The following is a 20,200-nucleotide window of genomic DNA, read 5'->3' as shown; positions in this document are numbered from 1 at the left end:
GGACCGGTGGTTACTAAAATGTGGCGAGAGAAATGTGCGGGTCCCGTGGCGGCGGCGGCGGTCGACGGCAGTCGATAATAGTAATATCGTTTGTTATTAATATAAATCCAGTCCGCCGGCGGCACCGCGCACGCCGCGCTCAACCGTCGTCGTGTCCGACAGATACCGCCACCGCCACTGCCAGATTCGGATTTTTTACCGTTTCCATCGATTTCCACCGACCTTTGCCGGGGCGCTGTTTTTTCGACGTTAGTAGGAATTCACACCGCTGCAATAGGCGGCTCCCGAAGACAATTTCAGTTCTATGGGGGCGAGATAAAAATCGGAACTTACGTCCCCGATTGTTTATATTGAGATTTTGAATACTATTGTCATCGAAATAAAAAAACATAATTCAAACAGCTACTCCATTTACATAATATTATTATTAAATAGTTATAAACGCCGCAAAAAAAACGTATAAATACAATACAATATAATTGAGATTAAGACATAAAATATAATGTCTATAAATTTTCATTAAAATTGTCAGTGGGTATTGGAGTAAAAAGTATAAATTGAACTATAATAATGGTGTACCTACAGTTCAATGTAAATAGGTAGGTTAGGTTCGATTATTTTTTTACTAAATTGATATAGATGAGCTGTGTTTTAGAACATTTTGATAGTCTGAGTTCAATGCGGTCGGCTGTTACAAATATATTCTACGTAATATATATCTATGCACGGTGGTATATAAGTATTTAAAATAAAGATATAATAATAATTAGATACTATAGTATATAATATTAGTTTATTTAATGATTTATGTGGCATAATAATATATTGTTGGGGGACGAGGTGGCCGAGCGGTCTAACGCGACGGATTCGGCACAGCCGGTCCGAGTTCGATCCTCGACCACTGGGCGGCATTTTTCTCCGTGCAAGTCACGGTGTCCGGAGAACAAGTGCCGCCATCCCCCCACCCCGGGGCACGGCAGAAACCTACGGGTGCCCCATTAGAAATTCTGCCAAACACAACACACACGTGTACCAACCTACCCAACCTACCAACCTACCCAATATAAAACCTACAGTGCCCTCCCCACACCCAATGGCCTATGTTGCCGCGGGTTACCCAATAAAAAAAAAAAAAAAAAAAAAAAATATATTGTTAAAAGTATGAGAATAATATTATTATATAAGCAATTATTTATCATATATTTTAATATAGATGAGACTGTAAGAGGTAACAACATCATTACAAAATTATGTTGCTTGCTTTCAAAAGTTGTAGTTATACACAAACACTATTCGTATATTTTAATAATTTACTATATATTATAAAAGGTAAACGAACTTATTGATAATTATATTGATTGTTATATGTACACTCGTGAATGGGGAATTTGAGTACATATTATACGTGGTTCTTATATTATTATCACCTGTTGATACCGTTTTGACGTCACTTTTAATTCTTTATGAATAGTAACTACCTTTTATATATAATATTATACATATATAATACAAATATTATAATATATTTACTGACTAATACAGCACAAACGACTGTACAATATGTTTTCACGTGTAACCTGCAGCAGGCTACAGGTTACACGCATTGACCGTGGGGTAGCCGCCACTGAATTCGTTCTTATTTAGTCATCGACAAGTTTGAGTATATAGCGTACTATACTATCGTGTGCGTGACTTACCGATGTAACGTCAGTTACACTGACTTATAAAATACAAGTTATACCTAATACAGTGAGCAAGCTGTATATACATGACATCGATCGCGGACAGACTTCGAACCCAGACATCACAATAACGTCATCGGTAATCGTATTATTGCTGCCTGCTCGTATAGGTACTGAACATGATAACGTATTACACATATTATTATATATTATAACATAATATAGGTATAGGTATAATAACGCCATGGCGGGCAGTTAATATCAGTAATCACGCGATCGACACAACAGCTAGTGGTTGCAGTAGATTATTCGGTATTATAATTATTATAAAAGGGAAAACACGTTTTGGAAACGTCTCAATGAAGGTAATAACAATAATAATAATAATATATTTATATAAGTATACATAAACATGTTGAAACGAAAAATGTGTACAACAATATTATTATGCTTATAAATCGTTCGGGTTGTTCGGCGGCGGGCCGCCACGATACACGATAATGTATTGTAATAATTTATTATAGTAAATATCCCATTTATTCCATTTCCATCGTGTCTCTCTAGAAAATAATTTATACTCGTCTCGTTAATGGACGTTTTGGCCCGCACGCTTGTGCGTATATATATATATGCGAGTGTACCTACATAATATTGTATACGCTTTCGTATGTGCGTTATAATGTACAAGACGTCTACGCGTCGAAGCTGCGAATGTTTACGATAATATGTATTATTATTATTATTATGTAACAAGGAGGATATTCTAAAATTAAAATGTAGCAAATATTCCACCGCCGTGTCGACAACCGACTTTTTTTCTGTCCCGCTGCTCTTATTTTATTTTTTTATTTATTTTTATTGCTCGGACCACACACCTCACGCTGAACCCTGCACGGGGTTGTCTAAAATTAATCTAGGAGACGCGTATAATACTGAAATACTCGTTTTGTTTTTTTGTGGTGGGGTGATAGTCGTACATGCGTATATAGTTGGAAGTATACGATGTACCTTCCTCGCGGCACACAACGACCTCCATACAAAGCCAATAAACACGTCTGCAATACATAAAATGTTTCATTAGAACGCGATAAGTATCTGTTTAGGTACTTGTGTCAATACCGCAATAAATGCATTCAAATGGGCCTCCACACTACACAATATTATAATATTATATGGTCGTACGAATCTGTATAATATACAATATGTCTAATCAACATGTAGGTTACATGTACGCGTACATTGAGCACACGCAAAAAGCCCGCCGAACACGATGCCAAGTGACACCAAGGTGTCACTTCCTTATAATATATATATTAACATAGCAACAACGGAGGCAATCGCAGTAATAAGAACGTTAGTTGAGATATACACTGCATAGTCTAATCGACACGAATCGAAAAAACGAACCATTCTATGGATTGAGACTGGAATTTCGGTTCGGATCTTCGAAAAACATTATATAATTTCAATTTCGATTGCGGTACGGTTCTTAGAAATAAATGAAAATTCTGGTTCCACGGGTACTTGTAAATTAAAAATTGATGTTTCCTGTTCTGGTTTCAACCAGGTAACGCAAGTTTCAATAACTCAAATAAAAAAAAATATCATAACGATCGCAAAGCCATTAAAAGTGAATAATGCCATGTAGGTAGACAGTATACATAATATATATTTATTAAAATATTTGTTCCAGTTTCTATATAAAATAATTGAAAATATGAGTTGCTATATACGAGGTTCCTCTTCCAATAGTTTCATTGGGTTCCGCTTCGTTTCGGTACATTTCCAGTCAACTACTGAAAGAACCCAACCTACTCATTTTCGTGTATTCAGATTTAGTGCGGTAATTGAATATTTTATAGACAACGAATACGGCTCAACAACTAGGTTATAATTTATATTAAATATGTACCTCGGAACAGCATTTATTCAGAAGGAAACATGACGTTTCTCGATTTTTTTTTCACCCCACACGTATACCCATATCTCTAGACATTGTATTTATGATATTATATTATAGGTACTTATGCAAATACATAACTGCATTTTTTTTACAAAAAATCGATTTCCACGAAGAAGCTGAATCCTGCTGCAGTTTGGGTGCATCACTGCAACTCGACGGGTCACTTCAGCCGGATGTTATATTATACAAAATATAATATAACACAATTTAGCGAATAATAATATAACGTGTGATGAATGGTCCCGCACGTGAAGCTAAACGATTCTTTAATCATATTAATATAATATTATGGCTGACACAAAAGTCAAATCAGATAATATTTTCACACACTGAACCATACCTACTCATATAATAATAGATTGTACAATAAGATGTTGTCGACAATCGTTTTATCGGTTTTAAATTGAACTGGATTTTGGAAAAAAAGAAACAAATTATATTATTATTATATTTTATTATTATTATTATTATCAATTATTTTTAGTCGTACAGATATGCATTGTGTGAGTGCTGCCGAGTATACACCTACCTTTTTACTGCGTTGACATTGAGTTTAATTAAAAGTTTATAAATTGTGCCATTGAAATATGCATTGCTGTAGAAGCCTTATAATAATATGTACGGTGGTAAACGATTTTGTTCGTTTTATTTCTATATATTATATGTATATATAGTGACTATAGCGAGACATTTTGTTAAAACACAAGTTTTTTATGGTGACTGTAAACACAACTTATAAAAAGTAAAATGTCTGATAAGAATATACATTTTATGAAAACTGTAAAATATTTTATTCTCGATTTTAAGACTCCTGCACGTTTACCTTTACTTATTCAAAGTTTTTGAAGTTTAATTCTAATTATTCGAAAAACGCGTCTGGATTTTTCTTCGGTATATATAAACCTATACCTATAGGTACCGTATTTTATCCTAAACACGAAAGTATAAAAACCTTATAAATATAGTACGATATTATTACGCGTAGTGATGTAGTTTTATATATAATAATATATACCTACTTGCTTTTATGAAATTCAACGTCACGATGAATATAAGCGTCAGTCACAAATAACAAATATAAGTGGCTATAAATGTTAAGTAACACAATATTATCTTAGCGATTTCATTATTTTTATAAAGGTACGACTCATATTTCCTAAAACAATTGTACAATATTATAATGTCGACGACTGATTGATAAAATAACATTTAAATACACAACCATGATAATATTATATAGATATAATGTAAATGATACGAATTTTAGAATTTAGTGTTCTATATTTTTACAGCAATATTCAAATTAACTAGATAGTAATATATTATATTATGATATTTTCTACATGTCATCTGAGGGACCTTTACCCAATCCTGCTGTTAAATACATGTTTTAGTGTATATATATATTTTCAATCAGTTAATTATTGAACAATTTTCCTGAAGTCAAATTTAGCTTAGTTAAATTTTATATTTCTGTGAATAACTGTATGGGAATTTTAGAATTTAGTATTTACTATTTTCATTGAAAATAGCAATATTTAAATTAACTATAGTAATAAATTATAATATTTATAAACGTCGTGTCATCTGGAGGAACTGACAGTGAATCAAATTAAAAAAACAACTTTTTTACCCAACCCTGTTAGGTACTTACATGTTTTAGTCTGTATGTATTTCAATCAGTAAATATTATTTTTGAACAATTTTTATGTAGTGTAGTTTTACACTTTTACGGCATAATATTATAATATAAGCGTTGTATGCGTAATGTGTTTAATAATTCTACATGTAGATTATAATAATTATTACATTATATAGCCTATAGGTAGGTACAAGTTATCGCGATATCGTATATAGTCTAGACATGATATTAAATTAAATTTTTATGTACCTATTACATTATTATGTAATGTTATTTTATTATACAGTATAAAACATTTTGTTATTTCTCCACACAAATATGCTCCTATAAGTACAAATCGCTTATAATTCAAAAATATAATTCGGTCGTACTGTCTTATATTATAAATTATAACAAAATATAGCCTATAGGATATGGGTATTAAGTATATATGCATTTTGTGTATTGGTACAAAGAAGCGTCTGTATTAAATCGTTAATATAGGAGTGTAACAATTTAAATTTAATTATATGTTTTCTTACAGATGAACGATAATTAGCATTGTATATGATGAATGATGATTTTATAATTTGTACCTATATATAAAAAATATTGAGGTAATAAAAATATATAATTATAATCTTTTGTGAATAGTAGTATAGCCGTGCATGAACAATAAAAATATAATGATGAATATAAAAAGATATTTATGACTTTATGCACAATAAAAGAAACGATGACAATTAATTTGACAAGAAAAAAACAGCGGAAAAATGATAAAATATATGAATAAATAATAATAATCATAATAATAATAGGTTCACATGATAAAAGTCAGACTTAAGTAGTTTTCGGCAATCTCAAATAAAATTATAGGTACATAGTTGCTACCTGCATGTAAGATAGATATTATAGTTCAAACCTAACCTACCTATCCCGAGAGGATTTATTTCGATACGATTTTTTAATAGTAAAATCTGATCCAATATAAATCGTTATTGTCGTTTAAATATTGTTGCGCGTTTATATAAAATTACATTGGTCATATTTTGTTGTTTGCATGTGTGTAGAATATTGTTTCTCGTCGTGTACATAGTCGTATTATTATTATACTGTTTTAATACGTATATTATGTACACAGACATAAAAATAAAAACGCAGTAAACCGATAAACCTGTCCGTTTAAAATACAATAAAAAATATATAAAAAAATTAGTCGTATTGAAATCATTGTAAGCGGGATTTATGATCGTAGTAAATATAATAATAATAATAATAAGTGTATACAACCAATAATAAAAATATAAAAAAAAAAAAAAATGGTAATAATCTTAAACGGTACGCTGTAAAGAAAATAATAAAGTCTAGAAATAAAAACACATACACACACACTAGCTATTATATATGCGGTGGTGATATGTATGTGTAACAATATATTATTATGTTATGTATGTATGGTACAAAATGGCTCGTAATAACAACCGTTTAAACACTGATAACGCCGTCGTAAACGGGACATTTTAACAGAGCCGTTTGAACCGGTGATATTAATTTTTATTGCTCATTGTGCGCGGGCTACATAATACTATTATTATTATTATTATTATTGTAGTGGGAAAGACGCCGTCGCCGCCACCGTCGACTTGCAGCAAATCGGTCGCAATAATAATGATAATAATATAACAATAATAATTATTGTTATATTGTTATTATCTTTTGATGACGCGATTTCCGTGTCATCGCTGCGGTGGTATCCGCCGTACAGCTGCAGGTCGCGACGTTCGTGCTCCCAACAATCCATGATAATATTATATGATCGTTTCCTCATTCCGGTGCGGTCGAGTCCCTGAAATCACATGAATATATTATTATAGATATTTTACAGGTGCAGTACGCAGACACTAAGGCGAGCTATAAAGTTTTGGCCAAACTCCATCGATAATGCTATAGGTATTGTAAATTTTTTTTTAAACAGGTTAATACTTAATAATAATATATTATACGTACGTAAAGAAATGTAAAAAAAAACACTGTATACTGAACCAGTTTTAAATTTTATATAAAAAAAAAAAAAATTACAAAAACAATGAAACGTTAGACAGTAATAATATGCACAAACATACAATGAAATCTCACGTCTGAGACGACCACACGTAACTAATCGTTTTTGGTTATAGACAATATTATAATATATAAATTTAAATGGTTATAATATTATTAAAATAGAGATAACACGCGCAATGTAAGACCTTCGGGCTACAGCAGTTATCACATAATATTTAATATACGTTTATGTATAAATAATATTGTTTTTTTTTTAATTATCCTCTATACCTATAGGTATTATAATACCTATATAGTTGTTTTGTATAATATGCAATATACATAATATTGTATAAATATATAATTATCATGGTATACTAAATTATTGTCAAACGAGTAATGCAAACATAATTTACGACGTTTTAATATATGAAGTGGTTTTTTTTCTATTATTTTAAAAAATCTATACTCGTGATAGAAAGCTTATCAATTTTTAGGCCAGCGGGGGGTGAATCTGTAACGGGTAACTAGAAAAATAACAAATAAATTAAACAGCGTTCCCGTTACAGCTTATAACTTTCTATCGCAAATAAGTATATAAATCCGGGTTCACAGCTATAATACGTCATGTGTCGTGTCGTGTCGTGTCGATCAAATTGTGATTGGACGTTACCATTTTGGTATCATGTAATAACCGAGTTTCAACCGAGTACCTATATCAATAATTGACTTCAGTTCAAATTTCGTTACACTTACCATGGTTATATCCAGTTACACCTAGTTACCACGCGTCCACGGCCCACACCCACGCCCATGTGTGACACCATACACGACGTATAGCTAAGTGAAAATGCGCCTCAATAAACACAATGATAGTAACCACATACGCGGTATAATACGGTACAAAAATCGGACCGCGGTACCCATACATATATTAATATATATTATACACTCGTACGCATCGTTATAAATATAATTATAAATTACTGCAGCCCAGGACTACACGACGATTGATAATATACGCGCTGCATAGTTCCGACCGGACGTTCATTTTTTACATGGTGTTTTTTTCTTTCGACACCTTTCGATCACGAAGAGTGTGAAGTAAAAACTTTTTTTTTGTAATAGTAATAGTCATGATATATTGAAAACCCACAGAGCAACGGCCGAATTGGACGCAGTAGTTTTGATCGCGGCAATAAAATATATCTAAATATTATAATATTCTCTGCACTAACGCGCGTATTTATTTTTATAAATTATTCATCTTCAATTTTTATGCAAGTAGGCAGCTAGATATTTTTATATATGTAGAGATACCTATATATATAACACTCAATAACGAAAGTGACCGGTACATTATAATAGTACTATATGTTTACTTGGGTATTTTTTTTACAAGATGACTAACGATGTATACCTATGCGTATCGTGCATTTTTTTTTTTTTTTATGGATTTAAATTTATTGTAAAGTATTCGAATTATTCTCGTCGCATTGCATGCCAGCTATATACGTATTATAGTATAACGACGTTCGACTACACCTATATACTACCTATATAACATGTAGAAAAATATCTTATATATTATGGTTTATAAGATATTTTTCCGTATGGCACGCAGCTCTTAAGTATATCAAAAAAAAATATATTAATATTATTATTTTATTATTCCACCGGATACCTGCAGCCACGGCTGTATAACGACGAATCAAAACTAAAATATTATGTAGGTATCTAATATTATATAATATATTCGAAAACATAATTTTACATCGTCCATGTAACATATTATTATATATACCTACGCGGCGCATACCTACTGTGAATAAACACAGTTTGAACAAACTACTATTATATATTATATATTATATTATATATAGGTGTATTAGAAGCACCATGTATATATAATAATATGCATGAACCTATATATTATGTGTATATATATGTATATAAAACAATATATTATAATACTAGTTTCGTAAAAAAAAAAAAACAATAACTTATAATATTTTTATTACGCCGTTCGACAGATATATTATTCACCGTAAAACACTCGGGATGAAAATATTTAGTGTTGTGGAGAAATGAAAAAATCGAGATATTATTATATTTATAAACACGCGGACCTCTGCTGCGCTGCAATAATAATGGCCGCTATATGGGTCCCGAGTCCCGCCCCGTATGCAGACACCGCCGATGGTAATCCTATACGCTCGCCTCGTTATATATATTATTATAATATTATACTCACACGCACACGGCCAAAGAAATATATAATAATCAGACTATTGTTGTGCCGTGCACGGCGCACATATTATTATTGTTATCGTCGCCCTTTGTGGTCATCGCCTCCCCCCCCGCACCCCACAACCAAACAATTTTTGAATCCCGGACTTTTTTGTGTCCTCGAACTTAGGTCGACTATTGTGTACCTACAACGCGCGGTCGATAGAAAAATAAATTACAAACCGTCCGTATACTATTATATTATGTTATAATATCGTATACAAAACGTGTTCGAATACCTGCGCGTGTGCGTACGTGTGCGGGTCCGATTTAAATAATTATTACTATCGTTACAATAGTTGGTACATATTTCACATAGTACACAATATATCATATTATTTTTTTTTAGGGTTAAGGCTTCGACTACTAGGTCATTAGCCTGTGGTACTGAAGGGGAGGGTATTGTAGATTAGTTTACACATGCGTGTTTGTTTTTGCAGAATTTTTAATTTGGGCACCCGTAGGTATCTGCCTTGCCCGGGTGGGGGATGGCAGCACTTGTTCTCCGGACACCGTGACTCGCCCGAAGAAAAATGCTGCCCGCGACCGAGGTATCGAACTCGGGTCGGCCACTCCGTCCCCCATATCATATTATTATCTAATATTGCTAACGAATATGATAATCATAATTTATATAATATAGCTAATGTTATATAAAGCGATATAGTAGTACCTATATATATTATATGTATATAGGTACTACGACTATAGGTAAGTACGACAAATAGTCGAGATATTTTGAGTAAACCATTTAATCGGAATCCATTATGCGTGTTTCCGGTTGACAGATTATTATTTTATGCTCGACCATGAGTTGTTTAAGGTTTTTGTTTTTGCTGAGCGAGTGTGGTGGATAATTATATAATAATATCATTGAACATTTTAAAATTTATCATAATCATCGCTGAAGATAATAATATGTAATGTCATTAAGTTCGAGTGACAATATAATATGTTTCATCTATGTGTAATATGTATGGAGTCATGCATATTTAATAGTACTCGTTTACTATTTTTCATTATTTTATTAAATATTATGTTAAGGTTATAAAAAATAATTTATAAATATATCTGAATACACAATAACTCAATAACTATATTATGTCATTTTCAAAATTTGAACATTGCAACCCGACCATAATAATAATGCATGACGCGCAAAACACATAATAATATTATGTTCAATTCACACTGTTTAGACGGGCATTATTTATCACCTCTACATTTTCCTAGAGAATTTCACAAACGTGTAACATCTATATGAATTTATTATTTCTGAATAATATAAGTTTGAATGAAATTAACTATAATATGTGTTCTATATGGCTTTAGTAATTTATATACGCATTTTAAATATATTTATATATATGTATAATATATAAGTATAGCAGTGAAATTTTGAGTAAAAATAACGCACGTGTGCGAACATAATATTATACTTTTGACCCATACATTTAAAATCAAGATATCGAGCACATATTTTTTTTCAACTATAGTTAATACTCAGCTATACCAATATACGTCACGAGCGACGTACCTAAATCACAAATACTATATTTTATAGACTTAGGTGTATGTAGTTACAATTTTGAAGTTTTAACATGTTCTCGTAGTAATATTTTTGTACAATGTGACATTGTGCATACAATTTTGTCGAATTCGCTACAATTTAATTTAAAAAAAAATGTTTATAATAATATAATAATAATATGATGTGTAGTATAAGTCGTGTAACATAGTAGCTGCCGACATCATTTGGCGTAATAATATATACACATGTTCCGTCGCCGTCGACGCGTGGAAAACCATTTCCATTTATATATATAAATTATACTTAAGGCACGCAGCGTATACAAAAAGCAATTTTCATTATTAAACGTAGCAAATAGTAGTGCGCCGCAGTGGTGTAATAATAATAACCGTGACGAGAATTGTGCGTATATACAGCACGGCATCACCGGTCCTCGCACACACACACACACACACACATACACATGCACACACATACACATATATATACACGCACATACACATATATACAGCGTCTGAGCCCGGGGGCGGTAGAGGTCAGAGAACGATCGGCGTCGGTATGGTGGCGGTGGCGGTGGCAAGGATGGGGACCGCGATTTGTGAGCGGCGGCGTGAGTACGGGGCGAGTGGGCACGAACCGCTGGTGAGGACGATGGAGGGGGGTGCAAACTTTGTTCAATTTCCGACGAGAGCTCTTGGGGGGAAAATCCATTGGCCGGGTGCTCGCGAGAGATACGAGTTAGAGACCGCACATCAGCGTTAAAACCCAACCCGCTGCAGCCTCCGTGCGGGCCGACCGGTGGACCATCTGCGTCCCTCTCCCGCTCGCTATATATACCACCGTCTCCCTCTTTATCTAGCTCTCTGTTACTCTCTCTGTTTCTCTGTCCCTGTCACTCTGTCTCTGTCTCTCTCCGTCTCTCTCCCTCGCTCTCCCTCGCTCTGTCTCCCCCCCACTCTCTGCCCGTCCGCGCCGACGTGAGCCCCTCGAATTCATCCCCCGGGAAATACTGCCGCCGCGCCACCGTGCGCACATTTTCCCGTGATGGAGAGTTTTAATAAATTAAACCGGCCGCGGGTCTGCTATATGACGTATATATTATATTATAAGAGACGGATTTTAAACGGAGGCGCGTGACAAACCACAACCACGGACACAAAACATCGCGGAATATTAGATTAACCACGCGGTATAATATAGTGCTGAATAATGTATAGGCTATTATAATAAATTGGTACCTGCACTGCGCCAAATGGCCCACTACGATGGATAAGTGCTCGTATATACATAGGACACGGGATACTCTGCCACCGTCGGATTACCTAAAATCTTGGCCTGGACGGTTCCGTGATGGGGTGGAGGTGAAGGGGTCGAATAAAAGGACCTGGTGATAAGACGCTCGTAGTTAACGCGGTTGCCGCTCGCGTGGTATAACTCGCACGACCGTGAGCTGCGGTTAGGTTATACGCCCAAAGTCTCGACGCTATAGTCTTACCACGTCCGTTTTAATATTGTTGTTGATCAAGAGGTCCGAGGGGACATGTATTATTAATATTGTATCTAGACAAAAAGGAACGGCACATAACATTTTTTCTTCTTCAAATTGAGTTTTTTTTTTATCGTGCGACGTTAGCCGAAAAATTGCCTTCAACTTTTGAAGTTCTGACTTTACATGTAACATAGTCGTCAAAATAAAAAAGTTATACACTCAAGAGCCCCGCGAGTACAAAACACGTTTACGTAGTATCTATACATACATAAGAATACACGTGAAACTAAATTTGTTTCTATACTCTCCTGTTTACAATTTAGTAAAAGTTATTTGGTTTACTTGTATACCCTGTATTATCCACATCCAAACATTTTACGTTATTTCTTATTTCAGGTCATTCGTGGCGTACAAATAATCCATTTAAAGTTATAATAGTGATGCGTGTAGGGCGGCGTAGGTATAGACGGTAGTTTATTTATATATACACCATAGAGACATTGTTTGTTGGTATATATAATATTTAAATAGTTTTCCAATAATTTGACAATGACATTTTTAAAGATTATACATTTTAATATTGTATACGACATAATATATACATAATATATTATGGTATACCAACTGCAGGCGTACCTCTCGAGTCTTTAAGAAGAAAACAAGAAACAATTTTATAATTTTTATTTTAATTAATATATAGGTAGCTGTATTTATTTTATAGTTGGGCGTGCTTCGTTAAATCATCAGTACTAGTACTTAATATACTTTAACCTGATGGAAATTAAAATTAAATTTAATACGTATAAATGATAAACATTGTACACGTGTCTGTGGTATGTCATCGTTCAATCGTTGAAAGATTTTACGATTTGTGAGGATTCGCGTGACACGAAAATACGAAACAGAATAGCGACATAAAGTGTCAGTTTATATAAATATTAAATGCATAATATATTATGTTTGCAACTATCCATACATGATCGGAACAACTGAGTAATAATTATAATAATATGCAATATAACATATATATATTAATATCGCACTAAATCGATGTGCAATATCATATGGATATGAACAAGTATATGAACAGCGATCGACTGCAAGATGACTTTTATCAAACAAAAAATATTTATCATTTTTATTATTATACGTTATTATTGTATAGGCGTATAGCACAGCGAGCAGTAAGAGCTACATAAAGAGCATTTATGATGTTATGAGTTACAAATTTTGTTTCGTTAGGTATACAATTCTTAGAAATAATTTGAAGTTTTTGTTTTAGTTGGTACCGATTTTTAACAGTTATAATATAATTTATACACTATATAGTATATTGTTGTTCAAATACATATTGACTTTTAGAAATCATAGCAAGTAGCCGTGGAAACGACCAATCGTTGCACGACGATGTGCGTCGCCAGCTGTCGATGTGAGATATTCAAATATTGTGTATCTAATAAACCGAAAATAAAATCGTCGGAAACGCGCCGAATAATAATAATAATAATAATAATATACGCTCACAATAGTATATTATATCTATCTATAAAATGTGTATTTATTTGGTTTTTTATATACATTTGTTTTCGTTTCCGAGAGAAAGAAACAAAATACATACAGTTTTTACGCGTAGGCATACGACGTAACCGTATACCATTATTATGGTGGCCGGCGCTGGACGTATACCTACCTACCTACAATAATAAATTGTCCGGTAACACGACACTTACGCATATAATAATAAACGTATATTATTATTATAATATGGCCGCACGAAATGTAAACAGCGTTCGTCGTCGGTCCGAAATGTCGAAAAATCGATTTCGGCCGCACTGCACGCTTCCCTGCTGCAGCGGGCAATCGGATTTTTTTGTATTTTTTTTCGTTTTTAATAACCTTAAAACAGTAATCCTGTCAACGTGAATTTATATCCGTGCGGCCGCTCGTGTGGGTAACGGCTGTTTTTTGGAGAAAAAAATCTATACACGCACTACACCAATAACATAAGCGGGCACAAACGCACACGCGCACATTATAATATATATATACCTGTTATATTATTATAACGTAAAACACTCGGGGCCGTTTCCGAATGTGTTTTCTGGTCACATCGTATGGCAGTGGGGAAAAAAAACGTGCGATACGCGATGCTTCCTAGGGAAAAAAAACCTCCGGTGTACACATATTTTATAATATTATATATTATAATATACATATAATATGGTTATAGCAGCGAGTGGAACGCGCACTTATTTATTATATACACACATAATACATAATATGTATTATTATTATTATTATTATTATTATTATTTACTTATACCTATACATATAGGTATATGCTATATACAGTATTGATCTTCGCGGCGAAGGTCGGCGGTTGAATGTAAGACGAGGGACTTTCTTTGTACGCGTTATTGTTATTATACTCAACATTCGAAAGCCTAAACTATAATATATACATATGAAGTGTATAAAATGCGCGAGCATATATACCTATAGTACTATATACAGTGAAAAATATTCTAAGAAGATTTACTTATCATAATACATAATATATTCATACCTTGATACTAAATGGTACTACTATACATACATATAGGTATACATGAACTTTAATAATTGTTAATGTTGTTGTAAGAATATGAAAGCATGAAGCACGAATAAGCAACTGTCATGGGAATGTAGAAACTTAATACATAATATTCTGATGTGTCTGAAGAAATGGTTTCAAACTTTTAACCTTGAAACTGTGAAAACTTTAACTGTTTTTTACGTTCAAAGTCTACTCATATAATATAAAACTGTATTTTGTATAACATACATATGTTCCATATAATATGTTAACATATTTATAACATTAGAAATTGAAACTGAACAAAATCTATTGTTTTTTACAGTTTATAACATTATTTTAGCTGTACCTACCTATATTGGATCAACATTTAGGACACCACGATAGATGTTTTTAAAATGGCTAAACGCCGGATAAGTGTAATAAATTTAAATAATTATATTATAGCCACATAGGTAGGTACCAAATACGAAAGATAATTAAAATCATCTTATAACATTTCTTAGAATAAAACGGTACAAAAAAATTTTAACTTTTCTGATATTATGGATATTTTTAAGACATTTAAAAAAAAATTATAATATCATCTAACAATTTAATCTTGTAAAATATAAAAGTCGATTTAAAATTTTAAAGTTCAAAATATATAATTAGTGTGGAAAAATAAGAGTGATACATCACAAACACGGAACGATCTCTATTCTCTATAGCATACATCGACCGTGACTTGCAAATAGGTACTAATTATTATGAATAGATTTCATATTATGCAACTACAGCGTTATAATGTGGAGGGTCGGCCGGACTGATAATATTTAGGTGTGCATTTTAACTATATATTAATATGATATTGTTTAAACGCAAAACCAACACAATAGCATAATATAGGTAACAATTTCCATTTCACGCACAGTTCGTATCAATTTTAAAATATTCAAATAAGGACTAAACATGTAATGCAACCATAATCGTAGAAATTAACCACGGTTATCTAATAGAGTATAGATAACTGCGAAATTAACATATTATAGGTATAACAATATTATCAATTGAAAATTTTATTTAATTAAAAAAAAAAAAAACAGTGCGTTCACCTTGACCAGCAATTATTAATGTGAGGAGAAAAATATAAAAATTTGAGTAACTTCTATAATATTATTATTTATTTACCATAATCTCACGACACGTTATCGCGCGTATAATTTAACACATGCATCATATTATAATAAATTATACAAGTAGGTATGTCTTATATATAGAGAGATAAAAAATGTTTTTTTTACCATTGAGACGGAGTATATTTAGGGACTAGGAAGATATACCTCGATGTAGATCATAGCAGATTTTAGTAAAACTTGCTACAGAGGAGTAGACGGTACCGTAAATCCATTTCGAATATTAATTATTATTATTGTTCGTCCCAGAAAAACGAATATATTTTACTCGATAGTTAATGATTATAATGTTATAATCTTAGTCCACATCTACGATGTTCGAAACCGAGTACCGGGTAACAAGTACGCACAACCTTATCCTTAATAATAATAATAATATAGCCGGCAATAATATTAAACAGATGTCACGCGCTATAATAGCTATTATAATACAGACAATAAGCATATGTTTATACCCACACTACGTCTTTAAATGTACCTACCTATATAGCGTGGCGTGAAATGGTATATTTTCCGTATATCAGATACGCGTTTATAGCTCAGTTGCGGTACACCGTTAAGGTGCTATTAATGCGATTTATTATAATTAAGTAGGTACATAATTGTAATTGATTCGGCTGAAATGGATAATGTTTTTCTAAATTCTAATATACGAACAAAATCTGTTTATTATATTATAATAATATTTTTAAATTTAATTTTTAAATCACGTTTCACAGTTATTTAAATGCAATATTAATTTATAAATTAAAACGTAAAATATCGCACGTCGACGATAAATCACATAATAATATTATATGTTGGTACTTCTATAGGTACCGTTCCGGTGTTTAGGAAGTGCGGTTTGGAAATAAAATATTGCCGTCCATCACGTGGCGCAAATATAACATTATACCTAATATTATAATAATATATAGTTAAGGTTCAACTTTTTCCAAGACGATTTAGAGAAACGAGGAGTCTCGATCAAATCGTCGTTGTCGAAACGACGCGACGTTGGTATGCGACCATAGTCGTCGTAATATAATATTATTATTTTTTAAAAAAAGCCGCTTTTTTCCTTCGACTCACCCCGTCTTGCAATAACGCGAGACCGAGGTGAGAGTGCCTACCGATACAACTCGCAAACTGGCGTTCGTCGCCGGATAAGTCATTGTAAATAAGAATAATATTATAAATATTATTATGTAATAATATTTAAACACTTACAAAGCCTCATCTTAATCATATAGTATTTTTTTTAAATATTACCATAAGCTTTTAGTTAAATCGTGTTCGTCGGAAACACGTCGTGGTTGTATATTATGTCTATAGGTAGATACGCACGATGGTCGATGTAGTATTATAATATATAGTGACCGTCGGCAGATACGCTCAGTGTATAAAGTTGGCCATTAGTTATTATAAAAAAAAACGTCCGAAAACGTCCGCTTCTATTACTAAAAATGGAAATGCGCGTAAAAATATTGGTTTTAACGAATAATTTATGTCTCGGCGACGACCGCGTCCAAGGCTATAATATAATATACATATAATACGTGTCCTATAGCGTTGTATTATTTGCGCAAATGTGTATTGGACGATTGGACGAACATCACCAAAAATCGTTAAATACATAATTTTTCGTCTCGTTTATATTTTATGCGATGATCATCTTGATATACGTACAAGCTATTATAATATAGTGTCATATTATATATTATGCGGGCATCCGTGCCACAAATAATTACAAAGACATTATAATATTATCTGCGAAGTAGGTATATAGGTACACTATACGAGACGGTCTCGTTTTGTACTATACCGATGTATAAAATATGATATTATATTCGTCGTGATAAAATCATAATATTACTTTTCACGAGACAATTATTATTAATAGTGATGGCCAATTAACGAATGTTTTGGACGAAAAAAAAAGAAACAATAATATGATATTATCTGCTGACTGAATCTATACGAAAATGACGTGAATACGAGACCTTCGATCGGAGCGATTCTATTATCCAATCGATTTTGTCGAAAACCGATTATCCGTAAAAATTTTCGTTTTTCCTTAATTTTTATGTTGTTTATCCTGGCGCTTTTGAAAACTATTGGGAATTTTAAATTTTTACCTCCCGAATACTGTTGAAGGAAATCGAGCAGTTTTACTGCTCCAGGTGATAGACACAAAAATAAAAAAATAAATAAGAAAATAAAAAAAACACACATCATTGTAAAATCAATACATTCATCGTTCCGAATCTAAAAATCTAAAAATCATATTACAGCATAAGTTTTAGTTTTTTAGACACCATACTATTAAAAAAATAAAATATAAAACGGTTATGCTGCAGATACAATATATAATAAGTAAAACAATAACAATAGCTATAAAATACGTGATAAATCGTAGACAACATTCATATATTACGTATTGTTTGCTATTTATCGTCTAGTAACAACACGCGTTCGGAACCCCGAGGGTTTACGTTGCCGATTTGCGTTTCGTCGTGGTGCGAATAAATTTAACACCGCAGCGAATATATATATATACACACGTCGTCATCGCTATGAGATTTGTCTGCAGGACATCAGAGGGTTTTTCTGCTGGGATGTGCGCAAGTATATAATATCATCGTGTGATATTACCCGCACATAGATATATATATATATTATATATATATATACGACGTATGTGCGGAAATATATCTTTAAATAATAAAAAAAAAAAAAAAAAATGAGAAGAGAAAAAACCGAATCCCCTGTGACCCGGTCGAAGCGGATGAGCTCGCGATATCTGCAGCAGTATATTATATATACAATCGACGATATTTTATTATATACATATTATCTTACATAGCTTCGTCTCGCACAGTATGATATTGTTCTATACACATACATATATACTGTGTATATATGTGCTCTATCGGATTTTTTCGCCAAAACTTCTATTGTGTAAATCACGGGCACACCGCACGCACGCCCGCACACACATGTCTATAAATAACGCCGAGTGGTCGTCGTTATATTATTTTGTATAGTGCGTAGCATATAGCTGTAGAGCTGTAGTTGTGCTGCGTGAAAATACGGCTCCGGCGGCGTTTGAGGACGGAAAAACGACTATATATATTATATACGTTATCATTTATTATACATGTGTACTTATCCGGCGGCAGCCCCGCTGGGTCGTGCATATAGTGTATAATATACGCGTAATCCGTTTGCAGCCGATCGTCGTCGCCGGACCCCGATTTTATTTTTTGCCCCTCCTCCGCATCGTCGCACACACCTACCTACCCATCGTCTCCCTAGCGGACCTTTTTCGTATTTCCAAACCACCACACGCATCACCGTCCCACGCATCTGATCCCGCGTACACGTGACGTCTATATCTTATAATATATGCACGTACATATTATAATAATATTATATCCAAAACGCGAGCAGACCCCCTCGCTGGCGCGTGTATAGGTGGTCGAAAAGCCCTTTACCCGCGATACCTGCACGTTGCCGATATACTATAATATGATAATAAAATAGATTATAACAATCTGTCAAAGCGACACAAACAATAACTCCACCGAGCACATTGGCCGTCTATACTGCCCTGCAAAACTTCAACGAGTCCAGAAATTAATTCAACATTCGGGACAATATTTGTTTACGAAGCAATCGTTGGCCCGTTTTCAAACTCTCTCGACATAATCTCTCATCTCAAAAAATATTGAAATGAACAGTGTTATATTATAATGTAAAAATGTAAATATTTATGTGAGCTAATAACCTTCGTAGTTAATGCTAAAAATAAAAGAAAGAAAGAACAATTTATTCTGATTATATTGTAGTA

The 20,200-nt window shown here is 33.0% G+C and overlaps 1 long non-coding RNA gene across 1 annotated transcript in view; it reads right to left on the bottom strand.

The window, feature by feature from the left end:
• Positions 1-6,487: 6,487 nt before the first annotated feature.
• LOC132938230 (uncharacterized) overlaps positions 6,488-20,200 on the bottom strand; it is a 44,354-nt gene continuing 30,641 nt past the window's right edge. The window contains exon 3 of the long non-coding RNA XR_009663891.1: positions 6,488-7,112. This is a non-coding gene — a long non-coding RNA (uncharacterized LOC132938230). The remainder of the gene's footprint in view (positions 7,113-20,200) is intronic.

Source organism: Metopolophium dirhodum, chromosome 2 (assembly GCF_019925205.1).
Source record: "Metopolophium dirhodum isolate CAU chromosome 2, ASM1992520v1, whole genome shotgun sequence".
In the NCBI taxonomy this organism is placed as follows: domain Eukaryota; kingdom Metazoa; phylum Arthropoda; class Insecta; order Hemiptera; family Aphididae; genus Metopolophium; species Metopolophium dirhodum.
This window is presented reverse-complemented; position numbering and strand designations above follow the sequence as displayed.